The sequence below is a fragment of the Anomalospiza imberbis genome, chromosome 2 (genome assembly GCF_031753505.1).
Source record: "Anomalospiza imberbis isolate Cuckoo-Finch-1a 21T00152 chromosome 2, ASM3175350v1, whole genome shotgun sequence".
Taxonomy (NCBI): domain Eukaryota; kingdom Metazoa; phylum Chordata; class Aves; order Passeriformes; family Viduidae; genus Anomalospiza; species Anomalospiza imberbis.
Genome location: NC_089682.1, coordinates 18,069,837 through 18,081,213, shown reverse-complemented (window position 1 = coordinate 18,081,213; position 11,377 = coordinate 18,069,837). Strand labels below are relative to the sequence as shown.

At 39.1% G+C, this 11,377-nt stretch overlaps 1 long non-coding RNA gene across 1 annotated transcript; it reads right to left on the bottom strand.

Annotated features, from left to right (window-relative positions):
- Window positions 1–2,589: 2,589 nt before the first annotated feature.
- On the bottom strand, window positions 2,590–10,065 carry LOC137468366 (uncharacterized). The gene is made up of 2 exons (XR_010995899.1): window positions 9,996–10,065; window positions 2,590–3,962 (listed from the first exon to the last, which is right to left on the bottom strand). It is a non-coding gene; the product is annotated as an uncharacterized lncRNA (long non-coding RNA).
- Window positions 10,066–11,377: the final 1,312 nt, after the last annotated feature.

Below are 11,377 nucleotides of genomic sequence, written 5' to 3'. Positions count from 1 at the left end.
TTCTTTCCCCTGCTGAATTGGAAGAAACACATAGGATTTTGAAACACAATAGCCCTCCTTGAGCTCTGAAGGAGGACCAGCATCACAGTTCAAGCTAAGAGCGAACTCGTAACAATACTTAATTATGGTAATCCATATAAAACTGAGAGAGAAGGATGATTGGTACCTTTAGAGCAGAGGCATGCTAGCAAGGACAAGAAAAGTTCATATAGTTTAATATTTTTAGTCATTTTGACAGAGCAAAAGGAAAACCAGGTAATTATTATCAGTGGAAGTGAGACATTACCAGAGCTGAGAGTAGGAGTGAATATTGCTGTGCCAAAATAATCTGTGTGTGTGTGTGTGTGATTTTTGAGTACCCATTAGAATGATGAACTGAGTTTCCAGTGTCATCCTTTGGGTTCCAATCCTTGAGACTCAGGACTGAACTGTCCCAGAGGTGGGGTGGTTGTTTTGAGAAGAACCCTCTCCCATGAACAGCCATGTGATTCTGCCCTGGGTCAAAAATAAACAACACAAGATTCTTGCTAACACCAGGAATTAAGGAAGCTGAGGCTGATGTTTCTTCAAACCAGCTGCTCTTGGGATCTATAGAGCCAGGTGTCTTAGAGCATGACAGTATATACAGAGGAAAAGGCACAAGAAGTTCTCATCAAATGAAGCTGGATGAGTTCTTCAGAGGTGACTGTATGGCCTGAGACAGCTGAGTAAAAGGAATGGTAATCTCACATAGCTGAAGAAATAAATACCCTTTGAAAGTGATGACAGTGCAATTACTCTAAATAGCAACAGGTGGACTAAACGTGATTATTTTTTGCCTGAAGGATCCTGGTCTTGCCCTCAGCTGAGTGGAGAAAATGAAGCCACGTGGAATAATTAGGTGTTTATTATATCATTTTAGTAAGCCATCCAACAGTCTTTTAAACTACTAGAGCTGGTAGAGGCCTTCCAGGAGCCTGCAGAAGCCATGTAGAAGGCCTTTAGTCCCTCTCAGGTTCTACAGAGAAAGGAGCTGTGCCCATATATGCAGAATATTAGTAACATGTCTGTCTTTCATTGAGTATGAAAAGCATAAAAAAGCAGACAAAACCTGCCCATATCCACATACATGCCTGAATAGCATGCTGAAGTCTACAGCTGATGGCAGAGCAGATAAGGTGGCAGTGATTATTTTCCTGGAACAAAATGTACTTAGTAGAGAACACAGGTACACATTTGGACTTATCTCAGGGGTCTGGAGATCGAGGTGACCCCAATAATGCAAAAGTCCTTGATTCCCAGCCCATGCAGCCAAAGAACAAGTCTGAATGTGTAGGGTTGGCTTCTCAAGGTTGTTTATTTTCTCTTATCTATAACATTCTTTCTCTGACTTGCTGAGCTTTGTATAGCAAGTCAGCCATGGCTTTCTGTCTGCCCTCTTGTGTGGTGTTTACATTTTATACCAAAAACTATGTTTACTATGTTTACAATAATGTGCCAATATCTATAATTTAGGTTAGACACTGTGTCTCTACCTTAAACCAATAGAAAAGTGTCACCATCACAACAAGACATGGAAGGCAAGAAGAAGGAGAAGGAGAAGAAGGTCAGGACACACCCAAATCCCTCAATTTTTTCCCCTTGAACCCCTTCTTTTAAAACCCCAAAATTCTACTTTTTCACCCTGTGTTAATTCAAATACCACACTACTCAAACCCTTGTGGCTTGTAATTCCTCATACAAAGTTGGCAGTTTTTTCCATGGGCTAAAATCGAAGGCACAGGTGTTTTTGACTTCGTGCCAAGGTCTCTGAGCCCCCTGCCAGGGTCTCAAGACAGCCAGGGCAGCCAGAGGGATGTCCTAGGTTCCCACAGTCTTATAGTAATAACAGCTGGCAACAGGAGGGGTAAGAGACCTTGGCTGGGATGGAGGACACCAGTTCAGCTCAATTTGGCTTTAAGCATGCAGAAAACTCCTGGAGGTGTGGAGCAACACTTGGCTTTTCTTCTACAGAAGCAGAAGCTTAGAAGGATTTTTGGGACTAAGCAAAGGCCCCAACAGTTTTAGTACCTCCAGGGAAAGCAAGCTCATGGGAGCTCCAGTTTCTCTGAGACTTGTGCTCAGCATCTGCACACTTACTTCACGGAATGAATAGATTTCCTGTGGGTTTTGTTTGTTTACCTTTTTTGTTTATATATATGTATATATATATATATTCTCAATTTTATCTGACATTCACTTGACCTTACAATGTTCTGCCAATCTGGACAGCTAGCACATATCTTTGGAGATGCTGTTCAGTCTTTGTAAACTCCAGTTTAGGTCCAATGAGCTTTTGTGCTTTTGTACGGTTCATGTTTACAGGTATCTGGAGTGTTTTATGCTATTTGCTTGTTTCCATGTTGGTAGCTAAGCTCAGGAATGATGAAAACCTTTCTAGTGCCCTGAGTGAATGAAAAGACTCTTGGTTTCAGTACATCTGGGCATCAATAGGCCCTTAACCAATAAAAATTTGTCCTGCAACAGATTTTAATAGCCATTCCCATATCTATCACAGCCAGATAAGACAGGAACGTGACCTTCCAAATGGCAAATCAACATGCTCACATGTTCCAGCATTAAATATTCATTAATATCTTCCTCTTGTTTCTTTAAAGTTTCGGCATTTACTTAAGTAATTACTGCCACCACTCAATCACTGCCCATATTTTGTCCTTCTCCAGAATTATTTATGCCTTTGTTTCATTTTAGCTCTTTGAGCCAGCCTTTATCGTGTCTGCCAGGTGTACTGTGCACACACATGCTGAATTAATCTTCCCTAGTCTGTCAGAGTGTAAGGAAGTTAATTTATTCAAAGGAGAAGAGGGGAGGGAAGGGAACTCAGCCTGAGATACCCTGGTCTTGGTTGTCTTTGTGAGTTACTTACACTGGGCAAAACGTTTTCCATGTGAATAGTTCCAGTTCAAGCAAAGACGGTGTCAGACATGAGTAGCCTCAAGTCAAATCCTTTGCCATCAACATGCCTCAAAACATGCTGATTAATTCTTCAAACTCTTTTATTCCAAGAGCTTTGCTGCACTGCACCACTTCCATCATGTAAAATCTCATAGCAATGTCCTTTCCCATCATGAGTGAGATGGCAGCACTGATTCAGCAGCTGGGCACTTTGCTCTGCAGTCCATCTCATACTTGCATAAGTAAATGCTTCCTGAGAGTTTAGTGTAGCTTTCCACAGCTGGGCAAGGAGATTTACAGGTACAAAATGGCATGAATGGCAGTGCAGTTGCATGATTCTTCTCTGTGGAGGTGGCTGATCTGACCCTTCATTGGAAGGCTGACTGGCTGGGTAAGTTTGGGGTCTCATGTGGTGGTGCTTGAACTGACACTGGTGGACTGGGTACTCAGCCCTGGTACATTGGTGTTAATCAGTCAATATTCCCATATAAACAATCAAGACTGCAGGATAAGTTGACAAGCAGCGGAAAGAAAACCAGAACATCTTCTCTTTCAAGTCAGACTCATCTGGACTCAGTGTGAATCTTTCCAGGTAATTTGGAAACACCTTGCTCTTAAAAGAGTGTGTCTGAGTGACAATTTTCCACTTGGAAAGGAGAGGCAAAAAGGAATCAGGAGGAAACTAATTATGAGTGTATGCTGAATAAACCAATGTTGCTATTTAAATTTAAAAAATGTTCAAGAAATATATGAAGCGAAACTGCTCACACAAATTGGTGAAGACAGTCCTGAGCAGATTTTGCCAATGCACAGTGGGAGCTATGTAAGAACTCTTAGATCCTCCTCAGAAGGGAGGTCTGTGGGACTGCTTTGAAGGCAGATAATGAATATAGTCAGGAAGAAGCAACTGGGAGAAGCTAGGAAAAGCCCACTGAATGCTGAGAAGAATTACGCCAAATATCCATCATCACAGGCTCTGTCTTTGATGTGTGCTTTGGTACAAAGCTTTGGGAGAGAGGAAAATATAACTAAGGAAGAGAATAAAAAAAAAAGAAAAAAAAAAAAGAAAGGAAGTTTAAGTTAACCACTAGAAAGTTTATCACTTCTTCAGCTGATTTAAGTGACTGCAATGCCAATAGATGTCCCAAAAAGTGTAGTGATGAGTGATGTGATCCATGATGCCTTTTATGAGATTAATTATAGCTTAACTTCAAACCCAAAGATAATTTAAACCAGAGAAACAAATAAAAATAGTTTAAATATTTTTTTAAAAAATAGCTGTTTTTAAAATCAAAATAATATTGCAATTGCATTAAAAATACAGAAAGAGAAAAAGAGTTTGATTTCTTCTGTGTTACAGTTGGCTGAATGGTGTCTGTAAGTGTATGTCCTATTTGCCTACTGGGTACTTTCAAAAAGCTCTTGGTAAAAACTCAAAAAAATATACTTATTACAGTATTTACTGAAAGAACTTTTGGTTCTTAACTTGTAATTTCACAGAAAATCACTCACAATCTTTTCTGTTTTGTTTTCTCTTTCTGTTTTGTTTTCCCGTTTCTAAGATATGTTATTAATTTTCTTCTGCCATAAGTATTTAGGAAAAATGAAATTTACTTGCTCAAACATTCACTTAAAGCAAATTTAAGTTTTTTCTCCATAAGCAATTTTCTCATCAGATAGTCATCAGACTTGGCACCTCTCTTCCCTGAAACCTTACAATTTGTTAACTCATAAACCAGTGCCTGTGACTCGGGCAAGCTCTGAGCTCTGAGTTTATTTACCAAACAAACCAAACACAGATTTCCTTCCCTGTGCTGTAGAGTTCATATCAGATACTGTGCAGTAGGCTAACATTTTCTGTGCAAGAGGAAAGAGATATTGTTTTTTTATTATTTTTCTGATTTTGTTGTGGAATTCAACTCCTGCCTTCTTCAAAGGATCAAGACAATTTGTAAGTTAATAGACCAGACATTATTGCACTAAAGCAATTTCAATTTGAGTTTATGGAAGCAAGCTGTAGTGGCAGGTTTATAAACCAAGAGATCATAAGGTTGCAGTGAACTGAGGTTGCAAGATTGATGTTTCTGTGCTGAGAAAATTGCCCAGCTTCCATTGGAACTGATGGATATTACAGCCGTGACACCGTTGTTACTTTTATGGTGTAGGACCCAAGTGTTTGGAATTTGTAAACAGAAATTACTTTAAAACTCTGAAGTGTCAGTTCGAGACTTGACCATGACTGAGATGGAAAAAAACTCTTGTACCACTCCCTCACCTCAGTTTTGTATGCAACACATAAGAATGGAAGAGCCCTCCTGGAAAGAGTTCAGTCTCTCTGTTGACTCTTACTTTGCTCTGTGTTTAAGAAGATGCCAGAAACTTATCAGAGCAGCCAGTTACATCTCAGGGGTTTTGCACAATAACTAAGTGGGCCCCAGCTGGGCCTGTGCAGTTTCTTCATGAAGCTTTTCTTCAACAAATGTCAAGAAATGTGACTTTTGTAAGCAACCACAAATAAAGGTATTGTAATCTTTTCTTCACTGGGAGAAAGGGAAATTGCTGTATCTGATTCCCATGGTCAATTTGTGTCCTCACACCATTCTGGCAATACCAAACAACTGCAAGCCAGCCCACTCAAGCATGGCTGAGGCTGCCCCTTTCTTCTGGAGGAGTTCAACTACAGCAGAGCTGGCTGGTGACTGCAGAACATTGTGGCTGTGAAAAAAGTGCAATTTAACAACCCAAACTGACATCCCTAATGGTGTAATGCCCATCTGCACTTGTCTGATGTTGGGCTAAGCATGTTTCTCCTTTTGGTTGATACACATTTCAAGATGTTACCAAAATAAATTAAATAAATAAGCAATTGAAATGCATTTAAAAGTGCTAGTATTTCTTCAAGCACAAATTTAAATATTTTGCCCACCCCAAAAATCATACCAAGAGATTCTAGCTTCTCAGCTTCAAAGAAATTCCATGATGCCTCATGGAAGCTGTAATTTGGTTGCCTTAAATTTCCATTCCTCCTTATATATTATATATGACAGAAGTAAGAGTCACCCTTCTGGTGAGAGAGGAGCCTTTTTCATCATGAGTGTCAATGACCTGAAAATGAAGTTAGCCACTGAAAGCAGCCAACAGGGGAGAACTAGTACAGGAGATGACTGAAACACAACTTCTCTAAACTAGGAGGAGGATATTTCCAAGTCATTACAATAATTTTTTTCATTAAGGAGAAACTATTGGGTACCAAAGCCAGTTTAATCTGAAATTTTCAACCCACACACCTGTGCAGACTGACACACTCATGACCTATTTAAACTCCAGGCTTACAACATAGCTATTAACTCTCTTTTTTGCACTAGTCACTCCATGTTATCACCTTTAAAACTTCTCTCTAGAAAATTATGTAGTTCTATAGAGCCCACATTCACATTATGTAAAATAGAAATTTACACTCGAAGATTTAATTATAGATTCTAGTCTCTTCTCTAAACTTTTTATTTTAAGTGATTTATAACTTTCGTACTGCCAAGTGCAAAAATTTCTAACACCAACTGAGTGTAATTGAATGAGTTCTCTGAGTCTTTATAAGAGTCTTTTACATTTGTGTTTGAATAAATAAGAAAAAAGCTTTAAAATAAGCATTTCAGGCCTCATTTTCATAATTATGAGACTTGTAAATCAAGAGAAGTTCAGTGAAAAGTTTTCAGTCTTAAAGTTGCCAAACATTTAAATATAGAATTGTCTATCACAAGCAGATTAGGAATTACCTACAAATTCCTAATTTTAAACTAAATCTCCATTCTTCAGTCAGCTGAGTTGCTAACTGAAATGTTGCTGAATCTGATGGCAACTACTCATGGAAAAATAAGAACCACCTACAGTTTAAACATCATACAGGTGCTTCAAGTCCTGAGCTCAGGCACAACAATGTCAAGTTTGCATCTGTAGTTAACACACAGAAAATGTTTTGGCACATAAATGTGTGCAGCAACAATTCAAGAAATGCTTGGCTATGTTCCAAAATGCCAATCTGAGAAAAGCACACCAAGAGGTGGTTGAGGCAACTGACTAGCTTTTAAGAAAAATCAGAATTCAATTGCTAGCAATGTATTTATGTGTTGTCATGTCTTAGCCCAACTGAGGTATCTTGAGTCTGTGGATTTGGCTTTTTTGAGTTCTTAAGTCAAATGTCTTGGCTTTGACCAGGTTCAAAATTGGTCCTTGAAGTACAGCTACTGGCCTTCCCATTGCTTTGCACTGTATTTTGCTCATGTTTAAATTAACTGTAGCCGTCGCAGGATTGTTAAGGCTGGGAGAGACCTTCAGGATCATCCAGTACAACCATCAACCCAGTGGCACCCATAATCACCTCTAAGTCATATCCCCAGGTGCCACATCCAGATGCTTCTTAAACACTTTCAGGGACAGTGACTCCACCACTTCCCTGGGCAGCCTATTTCAATGCCTACCCATTCTTTTAGTGAGCCAATTTTTCTAATATCTCATCTGAACTGCCCTTGGCACAAGTTCAGGCCATTTCCTCTCATTCTTTCACTTGAGACATGGCAGAAGAGACCAACCCCCACCTCACTACAACCTCCCTTTAGGTAATTGAGAGCAATGAGGTTCCCCCTGACCCTCCTACTGTCCAGACTAAACAACCCAGTTCCCTCAGGGACTGTAACAATTCAGCTTTCAAATTTAAGGCATCTACAGCAAACACATTTGGTTCCTGAATCTGAGCTGGACTCCATTCCTGCTGCTTTGAAAGGATGTAAAATTAAAGCCTGACAACAAATAGAAGGTATTAGCATATGCTGCATTTTGTCATAAAACATTAGTGATTTGAGGAATTCAGGGATGAAAAAGAAATGTGTAGATATATCATGGTTACAGTGGAGACAGATCCACTTAGAGTAATGTGATAAACTTTCACAGTTCAGGGCTTAACCAATTCTTTTTGATCACTTCCTGAAAAACATTACAAGCTGTGGATGCTTAAAATAGCAAGGGACTGGATTCACAGATCAATCCTGGGTTCTGTTGATTAAGACCCAGAGCCTGAAAGATTATTTTCTCCATGAAGAAGTAATTCCCTTAATTGTGCATGACAGGCTGTTTTTCTAACATTCTCTGAAACATGTGGCACTTAACTGCTGTTGGAAATAGTGTATTGAACTTGATTAATCACAGCTCTAGGCTTGGCCCTCCCTATGCACTGTATCCAATCAGCCACTTGTGTTACATGGAATTTATTATCCTGTAACCTTTAGGTATCTTAAGCAAGATAAAGCAAGCATCTTATTTTTGAAATGCTGACGCATAAGGTGGTGGGGCCAAGGGACCTTGTTCTCACTCTCATGACCTTTCTCTCTGTGATACTTTAACACAAGCAGATGTCTGCATCACCAGTGAACCATTCTTCCCTTTGTATATTTTTGCTCATCTGCTTTTTCTGCAGATGCTTTTTCCCTTTCTTTTGTGGGACAGTAAAGCATTAATACTTAGTACTGATGCACAAGAGACATGCTAACAAAGTCCTAGTTTACAGGAGAGTTCACTTGGAGTTTACAAAATCTTCAGCTCTAATGGCTGTATTCTTCATTATATTTGCAAGGACACTTCTAGAGGATCTTCCTATTTCAATTTAAGATCCTTTTCTTCTTGGAGTTGGTAAGTTGCCAGTTGAACTTTTGGTTACTGAAGGTGTGGGCAGATACTGAGTGCATTTTAAACTCACTAATAATAGTTTTACTTCTGCTCTTTAGACCTTAGCATTTCATGAGACAATTACAGCATCAAAATAAGTCATACCTGGAGGCACTGACTGACAGTCAGCAGACTCCTCTGATGTTCACAGTAGCTATGGGAAGGCTGCCATTTCAGCTTAGGACAAGGATTCCATTTCCACTAGCACAAAAGCAGAACAGAGGGAAAAACAAGCATGAAGCTGTTGTTGAGGATAGATCCTAACTCAGCGGTGCAGACAGGAAAGGCAATACAAAAAATCACCTTCTTGACATCCCTACATCCCACCACCATGTTCTTGGACAAGTGCTGTCAGAGCACTTTCCAGATGGATGAATGGAGAGATGGACATTTTATGTGTGTCACATTTACTCTTTTAATTCTTCTGAAATCATAGTAGTGCTAAGGAGATAACAAAATTCGAATTTCTGCCTCGTATTTTTGCAGAGTAGGGTTTAGTTTTTTTTTTTTTTTTTTTTTTTTTTTTTTTTTTTTTACTGTTATTATTTCTAGTTGTAGAAATCACAAAATCAGAGTCACAGGGCGGTTGAGATAGGAAGGGACCTCTGGAGCTCACCTGGTCCAACTCCTCTGCTAAGGTAGGAATACCCACAGATGATTGTCCAAGGCCATATCCAGATGACTTCTGAAAATCTTCAAGAATGGAGACTCTCACTTTCTCTCACTCACAGTTCCCTGTCTCCTTCTTTAGTTCTCACATTCAGAGGGAAATATGCATACAGCTGTATATGGATGGATGTGTGTGCGTGTGTGTGTGTGCACATCTTTATGCTTCCCCATCCTTTTTTAATACTGTGAGGGGGTCTGTACAAGAGATAAAATTCTGTATATCCTTCAAGACCCTAGAACTTTTTGTCTTTGGGTAGGACTTGGTTCTATTTGATCTACATTAAAAAGCAACAATACTTAATGGTCTAGTACAAATCTGTTTAGTGTCCCCTGAGTACAGTGGCAGATGAATGAAGCTGCAAACTCATTATGATAGTAAGAGCAGCAGACTTGCCAGCGTGTCATTATTAATTGTCTTAATTAGTTGTCAGTATAGCATGAAAAGTTTATGAAGTATTTTACATATAAGGCAGCTTTTTATTTCTCTCAGAGCACAACACCCTTAGAGCAATAGCCTGACTTTGGAGCTGATTTGTAATCCCTCCTCTGTCTCTTTGTTTATGAAAATGTTTTCTTTAGATGTCCCACCTTTTCATAGAAATAAATGTAAAGAAAAAAGTTGCCATTTCAGCAAAAGAACAGTTGCACTTCTGAATATAAGTTTTTGATCCATTTACAGGGGAAATCCCGTAGGCTGAATAGCAGGCAGTGGTCCCAGTTCTGCAGCAAGCTCCTCCTCCTCCTCAGCACTAAACAAGGACATAGAGGGAAAGCCTGAGCCTGTTGTGTGTTACAAATTAGTCATTGGCTCAGGAGAAATTCAGACTGTGGACACAACATGGACAAATCTTCCTCAGGTTTTTAACTCCTTTTCCTGTTGTCTTTCTTGTGCAGAATTGCTTGTATTCAAAAAATATAACGCAAATGGGATGAGTGGGGAGGAAGAATGGCATACAGTGCAGTAACCAGGGCATCAGACTCAGCAGTGCATTGCCCATTCCCACAGCTTCAGCTCTGGCAGTACCCAGCACTGTGCTATCTCCATTGGAAGCAGAAAAATCAGCCCAACTTCTCTTCAGTCTGGTGACAGACTTTCTAAAAGGAGTCAAAGACCTTAAGGGTCCCCCCAGGCACATCACTACACTTTTATTTATCTTGACAATATTTAAACTTTGATTTGTATGGTTTTATGATTTCGAAAGATGCCAAAGGGAGTTAATGTCACATTGAAGCAAAATATTAAAACGTACAGCTGCAAGTTTGAGACATAATGCCTTGACTTAGATACAGGTTGCACTTAACAGAACTTCTGAGGCCTCTTTAAATGTCATTGTTCTCTATGTGATATCCTTCAGAGCCTGTGATTGCCTGCCTTAAAAGATTTTGTTTTATTGTGCTGTGAAGCATGTACTGACAAAAGAGCCTTCCGAATTACCTTTGGCAGTAGCCTGCATGAAATATTCTTGATGCTGTGTTTACTGGAAACTTGTATTCTTAATTTGTGTTTGCATTGCTCTTTGGTGAGTTCAAAAAGCAGCTAAAGTTACAGTAACTCTAGTATAGTAACAAAAGGAAGGGACAAAGAGCTAAAGAGAATATTTTCTTAGGGGCACTGAAAATTGTAGAGGTACAAGTGAGGAAAATATTTTCTTTTCTGCTACTGCTTATTTTTAAACTTCAGCACTTAACCTTGAGAGCTGTCAATACCATATGCACCTGAAGACCTGTAAGGACTCCCTTCTTATTTTGAAGAGTATATCTGAAGTACAGAACACAGAGAAATACAGATTTCTTGAACATTGAATGTGAAAAGATGTCTGGAATAATTTTCAATAATTATTGATGTCTGGAATAATTTACAAATAATTTTCTGAGTCTGATATTTTAAAGAACATTTGAAGTACATATTAGAAGTACTTGGTAAAAAAATAATTTCAGTTATTTCACATAATTATAGAATATTCTGAGTTGCAAGGGACCTACAAGGACTATGGAATCCAAATCTTAGCCCTGCCCAGAATCACAACCTCAAGAATCACAACCTGTTCCTGAGAGCATT